This window comes from Dermacentor silvarum, chromosome 7, assembly GCF_013339745.2.
Source record: "Dermacentor silvarum isolate Dsil-2018 chromosome 7, BIME_Dsil_1.4, whole genome shotgun sequence".
In the NCBI taxonomy this organism is placed as follows: Eukaryota; Metazoa; Arthropoda; class Arachnida; order Ixodida; family Ixodidae; genus Dermacentor; species Dermacentor silvarum.
In genome coordinates this window covers 138,372,585-138,388,886 of record NC_051160.1, presented here as the reverse complement: position 1 = coordinate 138,388,886, position 16,302 = coordinate 138,372,585, and positions in this window count along the sequence as shown.

Here is a 16,302-nt window from a genome sequence, read left to right as displayed (position 1 = left end):
TGATGATGATGATTTATTGGCAATCCCCTTTGAAACGGGGCGGCGACAAATAGTCACCTAGCCTGCTTGATTTAATCAGGTATACTATGCATGTTCTTTATCTAGCATTTTTGTATACCTGTCATAATTTTTCTTTTTCAAAAATTTACCTTGTACCGCTGCCTATGATTTTAAGAGATCAGGTCGTATCCATCTTTTCCCTGCTTTTTTTTCCACCAGTACTCTAATCGTCTCTTGCTGATCTCTACGGCTGATCTGTTTATGTTTCCTTCCACTTTAAACCCAAGCGCTTCTGGGAGTTGCACGTTACCTACGGTTCTCGCTGGGTGGATCCCGTCGCATTCCATTAGGATGTGCTGAGTGGTCTCTGGATCTTTACTGCAGCATACACATATCTCATCTAGTTCCGAATATTTGTTCCGATATGTTTTCGTCCTTAGGCAACCGGCTCGAGCCTCAAATAGCAAGGCACTGCCCTTTGTGTTATCGTACAGATTTTCCCTTCTAATTTCTTTCTTCTCATTCTTGTAAATCTCCATTGTCCTTTTCGTTTCCATTCTTTGCATCCAATTCACGGTCTCTATTTCTCTCACTTTCTTTCTGATGACCCCTGGTTGTCTATTTACAGTTTCGATTATCCTGTACTTGGTTGCCAACTTCCTTAACCTCTTCCTCCATTCTGTGTCCACGCTTTTCATGTAGAGATACTTGTGCACTTTAGCCGCCCATTTATTTTCATCCATGTTCCTGAGCCTTTCTTCAAAACTAATTTTGCTTTGTGCTTCTCTGACTTCAAAAGAGGCCCAACCCATGTCTCCATGCACTGCCTCACTTGTCGTATTACCGTGTGCTCCCAAAGCCAACCGGCCTACTGATCTTTGGTTAACTTCCAAACCCGCCAATATATCCGATTTTAAGCATATAATGGCATTTGCGAATGTTAGCGCTGGCACCATTACTCCTTGCCAGATTCCACGCACCACCTCATACTTATTGTGGCCCCACAGTGTTCTGTGTTTCATTAATGCTGCATTCCGCTTCCCCTTTATTTTCAGATTATCTTGGTGGTTGCTTGAGTAATTCTTTCCTTCGTTTATGTGTACGCCGAGGTACTGATATTGCTTCACTATGGGTATTACTTGCTGTTGAATTGACACCACGAAGTTACTCGTGTGTTCATTAAATATCATAATCCCTGATTTCTCTGTGCTAAACTTAAGGCCTAGATTTGTCGCTGCGTTCCCACAGATATTCGCAAGTATCTGTAAATCTTTTTTATTGTCCGCTAGTAGCACAATGTCGTCTGCGTACATCAATCCAGGGACCTTCTGTTGCACCATTTGTCCATTACGCATGTAGGATAAATCAAAACCTAATTCGCTGTTTTCCAGTCGTCTTTCTATGCCCTTGACGTAAAGCGTGAACAACAATGGTGACAGAGGGCATCCTTGCTTCAATCCTTGATGAATTCCCACCATTTCATTTCCTTTTCGGCCTTCCCATGCCACTTGTACTTGGTTGTCTCGATATATCTCCCTCAGCAGCTCCACGAAATCGTCATCTATGGCTTCGTATTGAAGAATATCCCACAACAATTCCCTGTCTACGTTGTCATACGCTCCTTTATTATCTAGAAATGCTATCCATAAAGGTCTTTTCTGAGCTACTGAAATCTCTATGCACTGAGTTAGTACAAACATATTGTCTTCTAAGCGTCTGCCTGGCCTGAACCCATTCTGTAGTTACCCCAATACACCGTTTTCCTCCACCCACTTCGGCAGTTCTAATTTTATGGCTTGCATTGCCATTCTATATATCACCGACGTTACTGTAACTGGCCTGTACAAGCTCGTCTTATCCTTATCTCCTTTGCCTTTGTAGATGAGATTCATCGTGCTTTCACGCCATCCAACGGGAATATTCTTTGTTCTAATCACTTGCTCTATGGCATTAGTCAGCAGTGCCTTGCTTTTTGGACCGAGGTTTTTGATTAGCTGTATTGGGATTTCATCGGGTCGTGCTGCCGTGTTGTTAGGGACATTTTCTGCTTCCTTTTTCCAATAAAAGCTTTCTATGCTAAATTTTGATCTCTCAGGCCTCTCTGTTGTTGCTGGATCTGTTGTCTGAACTACGCTTTTTCTCGTGCCGAAGTTATGCCTGATAACGTCTGCGATGTACCGCAGCGCATCATCGCCTTCATAGATGTTACCGTCTTCATCCCTTATAGCCGTTTGCGAGTTTCTAGTTGGAGCTCTGAGTGCTTTTATATGGTTCCAGAATCTTTTTGGGGCGCCTTTGTCTCTTTTGTGAATGTTATGCACCCAACGTTCACTTGCGCATTTAATTTTCTCTTGCACTAGCTCACTCGCAACCCTTTTCTTTTCTCTCCATCTACGGAGCACCTCTTCTTCTTGTAATCCCAACTTTTTGGCTTCTCGATGAACCCTATAGATGCCTCTTTAGGCTCTTCTATAGCTTGTTTAATTTCCTTGTTCCACCACTTACGTGGTTTCCTCTTTCCAATCCAACAATTGTTTTTCCGTGTCCGCCTTATTTCATGCTGCATAACCTCCATCAGTTCCTTATATTCCCAGACTGCTGTAGGAAAAGCCTCAATTTTCTTCTCTATGTTGTTTGCGATCTCTGTTATTTGCTCGTCATTCATTTTTAAACACTCTGAGGCTATTGGTTCATGTTCTGCGCTGGTATCTCGCCCAAACTTTAATGCTAAACGTCTATGATCGCTTCCCAGGCTATTTTTTTCCATTTTCGTCTATTATCATTTGGTCTAGTTGTTCGTAGACCATTTCTGAGACTAAGGCGTAGTCGATACATGACTGCCTGTTTCCGCATTGCCACGTTACCTGTCCATGACACTTTTTCTCCCTGTTAACTACTATAAGGTTCTGTTTATCACACAAATCCAGCACTAGAGAACCGTTGTAATCAGTATATCCGTCTAAATCGTCCATGTGCGCGTTCATATGTCCCACTAATATCACCTGGCCCGAGCTACTGAACTCATTAGTATCGCTTCTAATGCAATCGACCAATTCCTTATTTTTTTCTCTGCTATCACTACCTGTCCATAGGTAAGCTACTCCCAGCCACGTCTTTTTACCTTGCCATGTACTACTAATCCATAAATGCTCATTACATGTCTCGTTTACCCTTCGCCACTTCAGACCTCGCCTAATTAGTACGCCTACGCCTCCGCCTTTCCTTGACCCGGTCATTTTGTGCACCCTTTCCATACAAAGTTGTCAATAACAGGCGGCTGCTCCAAATCTCGTAGATGCGTTTCGGTCGAGGCGTACACGCTAATCGCTTCATCATTCAGTTGCGTTTGAATTTCCAGCCATTTTTCCTGCTTGCGACCACCCTGCATGTTAATGTAGCAAATTTTACCTTCTCTATTCTTATCCTTTCTGCGTCTTTTCCTGACTCCTGGTCGCCTAATTCTGCCCTTTACTGGTGTTTCGCTATGTTCAATACTCAATCCTGCTTCCTGATTGCCTGGGGCCCGCCTAAAAAAGCTACAGCTCGTGCCGCGAATCGACGTCCGACCGGTGTTGCTACATTTTCACTAAAATGTATCCCGTCAACCACAAAAGCGCCTTCCCGGCCTGCTCGGTGCACTTCTCGGTTGATGTCAATGACCGTAAAATTCATTGCTTTAGCTAGAGTCCAAATTTCCCTGTTTGCTGCAAGAACTGCCCTTTCAATTTTATAACCCTGCCTTTCAACCTCTGGCACCGTGCACACCGCGATTTGTACTTCCTTTGAAACATTCCGCAGGTCGGTGACCCCTTTGGCTATTTGCTTTGTGATCTCTGCTCCTCGTCCGTGCAGTACGTCAATCACTCCGCCCATTATCACCACTAGGTGTCTCTCCTCCACTGTGTCCCACATGCGTTCCTTGGCCTTCGCTATCACCTCTCTAATCGGCTTTCCCGGAAGCGCGCTAACCTGGACTCGTTCGCCTGCACCTACCCTCTCTGCTATCGCCGGTTCTACTTTACGCATGTTGGAATCCCCAACAAAGGCAACTCGACGCTTTCCTTCCCCCTCATCGCCGAAAGCTGCCCCCGAAGTCACAATGCCCTCCCCTCCTTTCTTATCATTGCCCTTGGCTTTGTTTTCTTCCCCGGCCGCCTCAGTGGTATCCCCTTCGTGACTATCACTGACGTTTTCGCCACTGCTTCCCGGCGTGGCGGGTTCGGCTGTCTCTGCACTCGCATCGGAGCCAGCTCCGTTCGCGGTGCTCGCCTCGATGCGTTCATCATTGCTTTGCAGAATGGTGGCGCTCAGCTGGATTTCTGCGTTAGCTAGCTTTTCTTCTGCCTCCTTCCTCTGCTTCTGCTCGATTTTAAGGTCCTTTTCTAGCTTTCCAACCCGCTTAGCTAACTTATCCTTCTCTTGCTCTAGGCGGTCTAGCCGCGACCCTAGCACACACATCCTACAGATAAAATCTGCACCATTCGCTTCGCGTGCTGACTTAAACCGCGTTTCTTCCAGCGCGTAGGAACGCTCGCACTCAGAACAACGCACGCGTGGGTTCCCCCTAGTACCAACCATCATCTCGTACTAACAAGGCGTAGATGTGGCAAAAAAAAAACAATTATGCTTTACCTACTTTTATCTAAGCGAGAAGATCAAGAAAGTGAAAAAGCAATAAAATAAATTATAAAGACTGCTTGGCTAAGCTAACCCTCCCCAAAAAACCAAAAAGTGAAATATAAGATAACAAAACTTATCTCTTTGGCGCGCTGCTCCTGCTGCGCTGAAATGGCACCTCAACTCGACACGTCCGTTCCCGTCGGCTTCACTCGTGAGAGAAATCTAGGGTGCCTCGATGCCAGCGCCGCCGTTCAGAGTGGTGCCAACCTTTGACCGCCCCCGCGCCGCCGCTACGGTCGGACCGCCGCTTTCTCGCTGCGACGCCATATTGTGTCACAGCGAGCCGTTGCGATTGCTTGGTGCCGGTGCTGAGTTCGAGGCACAGTGCGCGCGGATGCTTCGCGGACGCTTCTACTTGCTAGACAGTGTTCAGCCGCATGACTGACAAGCTATCAAGTGCATCGTGTCGACATGACGGGCTGTTGTGTTCCCAAGTGCGCCGGATCGACGCGTAAAGGACTGCGTTGTTTTCGCTTCCCCCGGGACCCAGAGCGACGGAAGAGATGGGAAGCCCAAGTAAAGCGCGATCACTGGAAGGCAACGGATAACTCCTGCATTTGCGAGGTAAGTGTCAAGAATGTTTAGACTACCGCACCGTGTTTTTCATTTAAATAAGAAAGTATTCTCTGATCCTCGCTCACGTACCTGCGTTCGCTCACGAACTAAGTAAGCACTGCACCGATGCTGTCTGAGTAGCGTATGGTTTGCGAGCGCGCGTCGCATAGGCTTTTTTCGTTTTGATGGGCGCAGTCTGTACCCTTATTTTAAGGACTGACGAAGATGCTTAGCCGCGAAATAGTCTTACATTAGCTACGAATCGTCACGTAAGCCACCTATTTTCCTTTTTCACGGGAAGCACACATCGTGTGTGTCTCTCGTTTCCTTTTTTTTTTTTTTTTCTTTTTCGGTACTGGTTATTTGGGACTAAGGAACGCAGTGCTTCGTCTGGGGAGAGCGGCTGTTTTGTACGTGGTAAGCGAAACATTGTGATTTTCTCTGATTTCTCAGGAGATATCTTGCGGACCTCAGGGTGTTACGTTACATAGCTGATTTTTTAGACTTGTTCATATTTGTAGCGTGGTGATCGTAAGCCGATGGTCATTCGTGCTCATTCCCGATCGTAGTGGCTACTGTGACGGTCTTTAAATGCCTGTGCACGGTATGCCCAGGTGTAGTAGAGTTAAGGTGCATCATGGGACCAAAATGTTTCGGTGCTTTCTGGCATGGTGTCTGTTGTAGCCTGTGCATTTCTTCGAAACGTGTGAAGCGAGGTAATACAGCATTGCTTCTGCTAAAACTTATTTTTAAGCACTGTAATGGGTTCTCTGTATTTACAAGGCAACTTTTCATATCAATAATCACTATTGTTGTTTTACCTGTACTTAGAAACACTTTGAAGAGGACCAGTACGAGGGAAATCGACAGGATGGGCGCCGTCTGTTAAAGTCAACAGCCCTACATCATCATGGACTATATTTTCGAAGTGAAAAACATTGCTAATCTGTATTTGACTGTCTTAGTTTCATTTACGGTTTTTGTACGTGATATGTATGCAGTGTTGTTTATTTTTTCAATGTAGTTATCAGTGTTCTAATGGTTATTTATTAAATGTTCTGTACTCGCCATCAATGTGTTTGTCTGATGCGACGTATTCGATGGTAGCTGATGTATTCTGGCTGGATATCTTGATTAATATTACCCGCGTTTGCGTTTTCTTGTTTGCATTCTTGTTTTCGATTTATATTGTGTGTAATAAGGTTGATGTACTCACTTGAACCCCCCACCCATATAATGAATAAATTAAAAAAAAACTCTCACTATCCCGAATTGTGTGTCGAGCCTACCTTGCGAATATTTTTTTTTTATCTCGTCTTTCAACATAACCTTCAGGCGCCAAACAGTACATATAATTTTTCATGTACATATCTCTTTCATGATTGATTGTACTAGACATTATAAGTAAATGTATTTTGTGCATCGTTTGATTTCTTGTGTGTACTACGCAAGATTGACTCAGACAAGTTACGTTACATTTTTCTCTACAGCACTAACTAAACCTTATTTTCACATCGCAGTTATTTTTACACCAGCTTAATCCTGTCAGCACACAGTTTTGTGGGCAAAAAAAAGCAAAAATTGCGCGTAGATATCGTCAAATAACTGCAACGAACGCGAAGAGCACGCGCAACGCAAGGGAAACTAACCGCCGTGCGCGAGTGGCTGGCTACGGTAAAGGAGGCGTGACGTGTAAACCAAAATACAACAGCGAAAAAGAAAAACTTCCACACACAGGGGGTCGCAAACCTTATATACCAAGCATCGAAGCGCAAAAAAATATAGTGCGTATTTTAAACATACACACGGCATATTAATTGTGATTGAATTAGGCAACTTGGGGCATGTTCCCGGCGGCAACACTACATTTGCTAGTAGGTACAGCGTTTGACCGCTGGCGCCACGCTGCGCCGCTCGCACGTATCACATTTCTAGGTGGTTCCGTTCACAAAGGGCGCTCGAACGCAATAGACAGTTTTAGTTTAGCGTTAGCGTAATAGCGGGGTTACGGGAAATAGCGTTACCGTTCCGCAAACGAACTTTGCAGAAAGAGAGTTTTAGTATAGCGTGATAGCGTAGTTTACGTGCGGGACGCTATTCCGTTACGCTTTTAATTTCGCATACACAGGGCACCTAATTCTATGTGTGTGTGCGTCCGGAAAGTCCGATAGGCAGCGCAATGGAAGCCAGGAGCGCGTTGTATTTTTACTTCACATGTCCGTCGATCTGCAACGAAACAGACAAGCAGTGCAAGCTGTCTACCATAGCCTCCGAAATCCCCCATCTCAGAGGCCATATGCCGTCGTCGCGCCTATCTCCCGACTTTAGCGACAGATGACGCTCGGATCTCAAAAAATTTTTCTCGTTAGGTTTAGGCGCGTTCGAAACGAGAAGCGATCTCGAAAATTCCTCAAGATTAGCCATAACACTCTCTCGGCGAAGCGGCACGAGACTAAGCAAAAGCCATTTACGCAGTCATTTGCTACGAACGAAGTGAATTCTACAAAAACAACGCCAAATTCAGTTCGAAGCGGGCGGCCGGGACCGCCGCCATGTTTTACGCACACTACGTACACCACGCTAACACGGTAACGTTAACTCTGAGAAATAGCGTGCGCACGGTAAACGGTATGGGTCGGTTAGCGTTCTGCGCATGCGCACTTCGATTCCGCTATTCCGGTACGCCCGCTATTCCGGTAACCACGCTAAACTAAAACTGTCTAATGATATAGTTTGCACGAATGCAACCCTTGGAGGCGTGGCTGTATGGCTGGGTGGTTACGGCGCTCGTTTTGGGATCTTGCGTACGCGGGTTCGAAACCCGCTCTGGCTACATTTTTTTTTTAATATCACGCTTTTTTCTTTTTTTTCTCTCACTGTTTGCCAGCGCGGTCGCTTGAACCCCGGCGCCACGGCGGCAGCCGTGGTGCCGGGCGCCTACGCGAAGCGGCGGTCGTTGGGGTGTTGCGGAGCGCAGCGTAGCAACACCCCAAATAAAAAAATACTGCTCCAGTCAGGTAGACTGCTCCCTCCCTGATAGTGAGATTATATTTGGATCATCAAAACAGTGATGCGTTTATAATACCACCGATCCCAACAGCAGGCTAGTCACCACCAGCCCAGCGTTTTCTCCGTCAACGCCTCCTCCGTTCCAACGGCGGCGGCTACAAACATGGTACGCGCGAGCGGCGCAGCGTGGCGCCAGCGGTCAAACGCTGTACCTACTAGCAATTGTAAATACGCTTCCCGGCGCCATACATTTACGTCTTCGACCTTCGACGAGTTAACGGCTATTGGTTATAAAGATATGCAGATGGGACACCGATAAAAAATCCTCATCAAGGCAACGCACTTGGAAGCGCGCCGCGAGTGACACTTTATGAACGCAAGCGTAGCTGAGTCTCAGCTCGTGTGACACAATATGGCGGCGCCAGCGGGGTTGTCTCCACCCTGGACGGCGGCGCTGGGCATCGAGGCACCCTCGATGGTGATATATAGAATGGCAATGCAAGCCATAAAATTAGAACTGTCGAAGTGGGTGGAGGAAAACGGTGTATTGGGGGAACTACAGAATGGGTTCAGGCCAGGCAGACGCTTAGAAGACAATATGTTTGTACTAACTCAGTGCATAGAGATTTCAGTAGCTCAGAAAAGACCTTTATGGATAGCATTTCTAGATATTAAAGGAGCTTATGACAACGTAGACAGGGAATTGTTGTGGGATATTCTTCAATACGAAGGCATAGATGACGATTTCGTGGAGCTGCTGAGGGAGATATATCGAGACAACCAAGTACAAGTGGCATGGGAAGGCCGAAAAGGAAATGAAATGGTGGGAATTCACCAAGGATTGAAGCAAGGATGCCCTCTGTCACCATTGTTGTTCACGCTTTACGTCAAGGGCATAGAAAGACGACTGGAAAACAGCGAATTAGGTTTTGATTTATCCTACATGCGTAATGGACAAATGGTGCAACAGAGGATCCCTGGACTGATGTACGCAGACGACATTGTGCTACTAGCGGACAATAAAAAAGATTTACAGATACTTGCGAATATCTGTGGGAACGCAGCGACAAATCTAGGCCTTAAGTTTAGCACAGAGAAATCAGGGATTATGATCTTTAATGAGCACACGAGTAACTTCGTGGTGTCAATTCAACAGCAAGTAATACCCATAGTGAAGCAATATAAGTACCTCGGCGTACACATAAACGAAGGAAAGAATTACTCAAGCAACCACCAAGATAATCTGAAAATAAAGGGGAAGCGAAATGCAGCATTAATGAAACACAGAGCACTGTGGGGCCACAATAAGTATGAGGTGGTGCGTGGAATCTGGAAAGGAGTAATGGTGCCAGCGCTAACATTCGCAAATGCCATTATATGCTTAAAATCGGATATATTGGCGGGTTTGGAAGTTAACCAAAGATCAGTAGGCCGGTTGGCTTTGGGAGCACACGGTAATACGACAAATGAGGCAGTGCATGGAGACATGGGTTGGGCCTCTTTTGAAGTCAGAGAAGCACAAAGCAAAATTAGTTTTGAAGAAAGGCTCAGGAACATGGATGAAAATAAATGGGCGGCTAAAGTGCACAAGTATCTCTACATGAAAAGCGTGGACACAGAATGGAGGAAGAGGTCAAGGAAGTTGGCAACCAAGTACAGGATAATCGAAACTGTAAATAGACAACCAGGGGTCATCAGAAAGAAAGTGAGAGAAATAGAGACCGTGAATTGGATGCAAAGAATGGAAACGAAAAGGACAATGGAGATTTACAAGAATGAGAAGAAAGAAATTAGAAGGGAAAATCTGTACGATAACACAAAGGGCAGTGCCTTGCTATTTGAGGCTCGAGCCGGTTGCCTAAGGACGAAAACATATCGGAACAAATATTCGGAATTAGATGAGACATGTGTATGCTGCAGTAAAGATCCAGAGACCACTCAGCACATCCTAATGGAATGCGACGGGATCCACCCAGCGAGAACCGTAGGTAACGTGCAATTCCCAGAAGCGCTTGGGTTTAAAGTGGAAGGAAACATAAACAGATCAGCCGTAGAGATCAGCAAGAGACGATTAGAGTACTGGTGGAAAAAAAGTAGGGAAAAGATGGATGCGACCTCATCTCTTAAAATCATAGGCAGCGGTACAAGGTAAATTTTTGAAAAAGAAAAATAATGATAGGTATACAAAAATGCAAGATAAAGAACATGTATAGTATACCTGATTAAATCAAGCAGGCTAGGTGACTATTTGTCGCCGCCCCGTTTCAAAGGGGATGCCAATAAATCATCATCATCATCACCCTAGAGAAATCGAGATGCGAGCGCCACCTATCGGTAAAATCGGGACATAGGCGCGACGACGGCATATGGCATCTGAGATGGGAAGATTTCAGAGGCTATGGTAGATAGCTTGTCCTGCGTGTCTGTCTCGCTGCTGATCGGCGGACATGGGAAGTAAAAATCCAACGCACTCCTGGCTTCCATTGCGCTGCCTCTCGCACTTTCCGGATGCACATACACATAGAATTACTTAGGTGCCTTATGTATGCGAAACTCAAAGCGTAATGGAATAGCGTCCCGCAGTAAACTACGCTATCACGCTATACTAAAACTCTCTTTCTGAAAAGTTCGTTTGCGGAACGGTAACGCTATTTCCCGTAACCCCGCTATTACGCTAACGTTAAACTAAAACTGTCTAGTATCTCGTCGCGCAGGACGTCGGTGGCATGCGGCGTTGGTACCACAGGCTGCTGCTGCTTGCTGGCTCGTGCAGCACGCACCGCTATGGTACATCACTGGAAGGGTAAAACTCGAAGGAGATTCCACGAATTCCGACGCGTTCCCTCCCGTCTGGCGCGGCGATGTGCGGAGGGTAGGGAGGAGGATGCCCCGTCTAACGCTGCGACGGCCACGCTCTCTGGCGAGCCGGAACCGCTGGCCGCACTACACGTGAGCTGGATCCAGGTAGCTCGGAACTCGGATATGCTGCGACTTCGAGCTTCACTTCCCATTTTCGTAGCACTCGACTCCGTCTGTTTTCGCAAAGCACATTTTCTCACTGTGCGCCTCGCTCGGCATCCCCTTCCACCATTTACGCAGCGTCTGCCAACTCTGGTACACCACTGCAAGGTTCACCCCAACATCAATGTCGTTTCTACACCAATTCAGGAACTAATCGACATACTCACTCCAGGTCTTCCTCCGCAATGTCAACAGTACGATCTGTCTTACATAGGCCAAGCTGGAAGCTAATCACAACCAGCTTCCTTGACTCTAGGCGAGCTACCTTCATGTACCGCCTACCACATGGCTGTCCGACGATTAGCTATAACAACGTCTCCTTTACTATACTATGCCTGTCAGTTCCAGCGGCACGCAATGGGACCGCCGCGGACGCCTCGGTTCACGTGCCGCTCGCATCGCTGCGCTGCTGCCACTACGCCGCCGCTCAGAACGCTGCTGGAACATACGCGCCGCGCCCCGACTTGCGCTGCTCACGTTGGTTGTCGAGTCACATATTGCACTATATTTTATTTAGTTCGTCGAGTATGTTAACGAAACGCTGCTCAGGTGCTTATGTCGCAAATATTTAATGTGATACAAGCGATACGATTGCGTGACATAGCCGCCGCGTTAGTCGCGAGCAGTTTCGTTTGTTTGTACAGATATTCTGATGTCGACTAGCCACTAGCCAAACACTTCAATTGTCACCCACTGAGCTCGGCAAAAACGTAAAGCGTAATTAGCCAGAAACTGTACTTGCCCTCGATTTTGTGATTTGCCCTGCTTTTTCAAAAGCCTTTCTTTCCCACAGCCCAAATTTTCTCACAAGTCAACCAAATGGGACATTTAACAATCGAACATTTATTTGCAGTACTCTCAACATGTCAAGAATGCAACAGTTCACATGACATGCTACAATTTCAGCAGCTTCCACGACAATGGCTTCTTTGCATACAATTTGGCAACTGAATTCTTATCTGTAATATTAAAAGCATGGTTAAACAGCAGTGGTTTGATGAACTTGCGACACAAGAGTTCAAGGAACATCTTCCTGAGGCCAGGCTCTTTGTTCTTGCACATCAAAATGGGGACGTCCACAAGCACATCAACAGCATGTTCCACACTGGTTTCGAGCGGTTTAGCAGGGGCGTAGCCAGAAATATTTTTCTGTGGGGGAGGGGGGGGGGGGGGGGAGCAAGCGTCTGCTTTCCTCTAGGTGAGACGTGATCGATAATAAATATCGGTAGTTTAAGCAGACTCTATGCATGTATATCAAAGACATGGGACCCCCCCCTCGCGTGTGCTTGTGAAGAAATTAAGTAAAAAGTAAAGTAAGCTCAGTAAAATACAGTAAGTACGACAGGTACAGCGGGCGTTAGGAGCAACGGTCTCATCTCGCCACTGAATGGACCAGTCTTAGAAAACGCATCATTGAGACTACCCGCCCGATCGGAGAAGAGATCATTAATTGTTAATCTTCGTTAAGCGTAGATGGCGTCGTCATCATCGGGGCGAAGTGCGTTTCACAAGTCAAGGACGGCTATATACACGTGAAAATGCACGTGTGACCAGGCTATTAGCCCCGAGAACGACCTACAGGGGCGCTGCGAGCGCCGCTCGCGTGACGTCAGGGCACGGACTCGCGCCTATCGTTGCTGCCGTTCGGGTGCTGTCCGGGCGCCTTCTGCAGTGCTTCCGTTCGTTCGCTGTCGTTCCCTGTGCTTGTGTACTTATGACGGTCATCTCAAATACATTTCTACGACGTCTTCTCATCTTTTCTGCCCTTACCCCATCCCCCCGTGCAGAGTAGCCAACCGGACACTTAACCTGGTTAACCTCTCTGCCTTTCGCCTCTTATTTTCCTTCCTTCCTTCCTTCCTTCATTCGCGCAAACGTGTTCAAAGAGCTTATTTCCTAGGCGACAATTTATTTCTCAAGGGCAACGCTGCAATGCTAGCCGAATGAGCTCAGACCAGCCCATTGTGTGTTTTTCATGCGCGGATCCAGACTTTGCAGTTTGAGGGATCAATAAACAAGCATAAATAACACGTGCCTAATAAAGGCTTAAACGCATAAACATAGCACATAAGAATCCAGTTAGGATACCCTACCTGCAGGGGTGCAATGAGCATGTCACTGTGTCTGCTACTTATGACTGGAACATTTACCTTGATTTTAACCCATTAAAACATGTTTGCTTATGACGAGTAGCTCATGGTATAATATCTAACTTTTCATTTCTTCACACAAACGCTCGGCTGTAACCCGAGGACCTGGCATTGCAGTTTAGAGTCAACCAGCACAACTTGTTTCTTTAACTGCTTCTCAATATTAGGCCGTTCTTCACCGGTTAAATTTAAGTGGCGGTAATTTTAAGTATAGCTAATTGAGGCTTACAATTATCTGCAGAATACGCAAAGGAATGGACCAATATGTATTCACTGTTCCATGCTACACGTTCAACTCATGCAATTTACTACTGCTTGTTTCTTGAGGAAAAGACACCACGAATCTTTTAGGCGAACTGACACAGGTTGCTCGGCCCAAATTTTTTTTGTGAAATATGCCTTTTGGACCAAATGGGAGCAGCTAGAAAGTAGCCGAAACCTCATTCATTAGAAGTATGGGGCTTATTGAAGATATTGTTTTTCCCTGTGGAGGTAGAAAATCAAGTGGGTTCATTTGAGGCTTGTAGTGTCTTCTATGAGGCAGGTATGTGAGCTTCTCTTTTATGTACTGACGAAACGAATAGTTCTCAGTTTGGTTAAACAACGCAGGATCGAGACATGGTGAGGCAGAGGGCGTTTGAATTTTCCTCTTCAGCGCAGCCTAAGCTGCGCTGTATAGCCTCGAGTATACCTTAGGCATTGCAATTGGCGCTTAAAGAACTGCTTCATGGTTTCAATTAGAAGTTGTAATGAACTGATGGGTTTCGCGACTAATGCGTGCCTCGCCATAACGACAGTCGGTAGATTTATTTGCGTAAGGGCTATGCCATGATGTCGATAACGGCTACTGAGGGTCACTACGAAAATTTTTCTCGTTTGTAATTGATAGGCTCTCTATCTTAACCACGAAACTGTTCTTTCAGGTGATTACTGTTATCGTATTCGTGAATTACATACATACTATACGTGACGCGCCGTCGTGTTAACAGCCATGAGCGATGCGTTTTCTGGGTGTCTGTTTCAGAGAACGGCGTAAGTATCAGCAAACCTTTTCATGCAAAATGCGTGCCTAACTCTTCGTTTTACGCATTAACAGAGAAGCCATATTTGACTAGAACAACTCACCATAGTAATAAGAATCATCATGAAAGGTTCGCTGTGCAGTTTCCTTCTAACACGCATTAATAATATTGACATCAAATACCAATACCAATTTTTTCCTTATACAATGCAATGTCTCTCATAGCTAAGCACTAAGAGAATGTTAGGTGTTTTGCGGAGCATCATACACAACTTCGTGTGTTGAAATTGAAGACATTCTTTTTACGCAAAGTTTATGGACAGACACTGCGCATATATGCATTGCAAAACCAGTAGACCCCTTCAATGCTACATAGCTTGCGATACCCACGCCGAACATTTTCACGACTCACGGCTTTGAAGAAGAAACTGCCGTTCAAGCATGACAGTAAAAAGAAGCTGACATATCCTTCAATAAGTACGGCTCGAGCCACTAATGCCCCAAGCATGCATGAAGGGAACGAGCGCGCGCAGCAGCCGAGCGAGCGCCGTCCTGGCCGTGACGTCACTCGTAGAGGGCGCCACTCCAACTTCTCGCCGCTAATACCTACTCCCATAGCAATAGCTTGTTCGCTGCGTCTTTGCGCTAGAAAACTTAAGTACGCGCAAAAACGCCTAAGGCTTTTTTTTTTCCCCGAAGCTTTCGTCGCCCTGCTCCCTCATACGAGAGGGTTGCATTTCCCAACGTTTATAGAACCTGCTTCAGTTGCCAAACTCTCCGCCTCCGCTGTACTCCCGAAGCGGCGCAAGAACGACTTCCGGTACAGGTGGCGCGACCGCAGCAACAGGCTCTATGTAGCAGACGACAGAATACGAGCGAAGGCGGCGGCTCACTTGCAGTTGCGACTATCTGCGCGCAAATATTGAGTTACCTAGCCAACCAATAATTTCCCTCTTCTGGCAGTCGTGCAGTTAATATCTCAGGACTGTTCGGCACTTGTAATGGGAGCTCGGTTGGCGCAGGCTCGCGTCAAGTGCAAGGCGACAAGGGTCAACGTTGCTCACTGTATTAAACGCACCTTGCGACCTGCTTGCGACGAAAAAAAGAGTAGGTTTTGACGCATGTTCTATAAACGTTGACTTTGGCTGACCGTTTTCCTGGCTAGCAGAGAAAACTGAAAGGTTTTCGTAGGTTGGGAAGCAAATGTGCTATTACAGAATTTCGTCGGAGGTGTGGTCGGCGAGCAGTCTCGAGTAGCCGTGTTTATTATTGATTTTTTTGCTTGCATTTCTTCCGGCGAGACCCTGTGTGATTATGAAAATTGCAATCCAGATTAGATTATGGTAGACGCGTTCAGCTTAAGAAACAGCGGAGATACTAGAAAACACCGCTGTACATTGATTATTCAGGTCGCGAATGCAGCGGAGTGCATTTCATGAATTTTAAGCTCGCAGACACATCATAGTTAGTGTAATAACATGTACAGATTCGTTTCTCAGCTCCCAGATAGGATTCGGCTCTCAGCTCCCATGATACTATAATTCGTACAGAAGGCCGAATCTTGCATAATGAGCCTTAATCATTCATTAAGAGGAAAAATAGCTCTTAATTTTGTTTCAGTCAGAATCAGAATCGGTTTTATTGAAAGTGAATAAAAAATTACAGGCTGTTAATATAAGTATTGGTTGGTATGATTAGTATGATTATATGGTCATTTGTTATTGCCACTCTTCGATTACACTTTGAAGATTACCAGTTTTTATGTTCCTTCTTTTAAAAATTCATTGAATATTACAATGCTGCCTTATGTTTTTGATTATGCAAGGACGTGCCTCCTTTTTCTTTAAAATAGGCGTGAATGCTCTC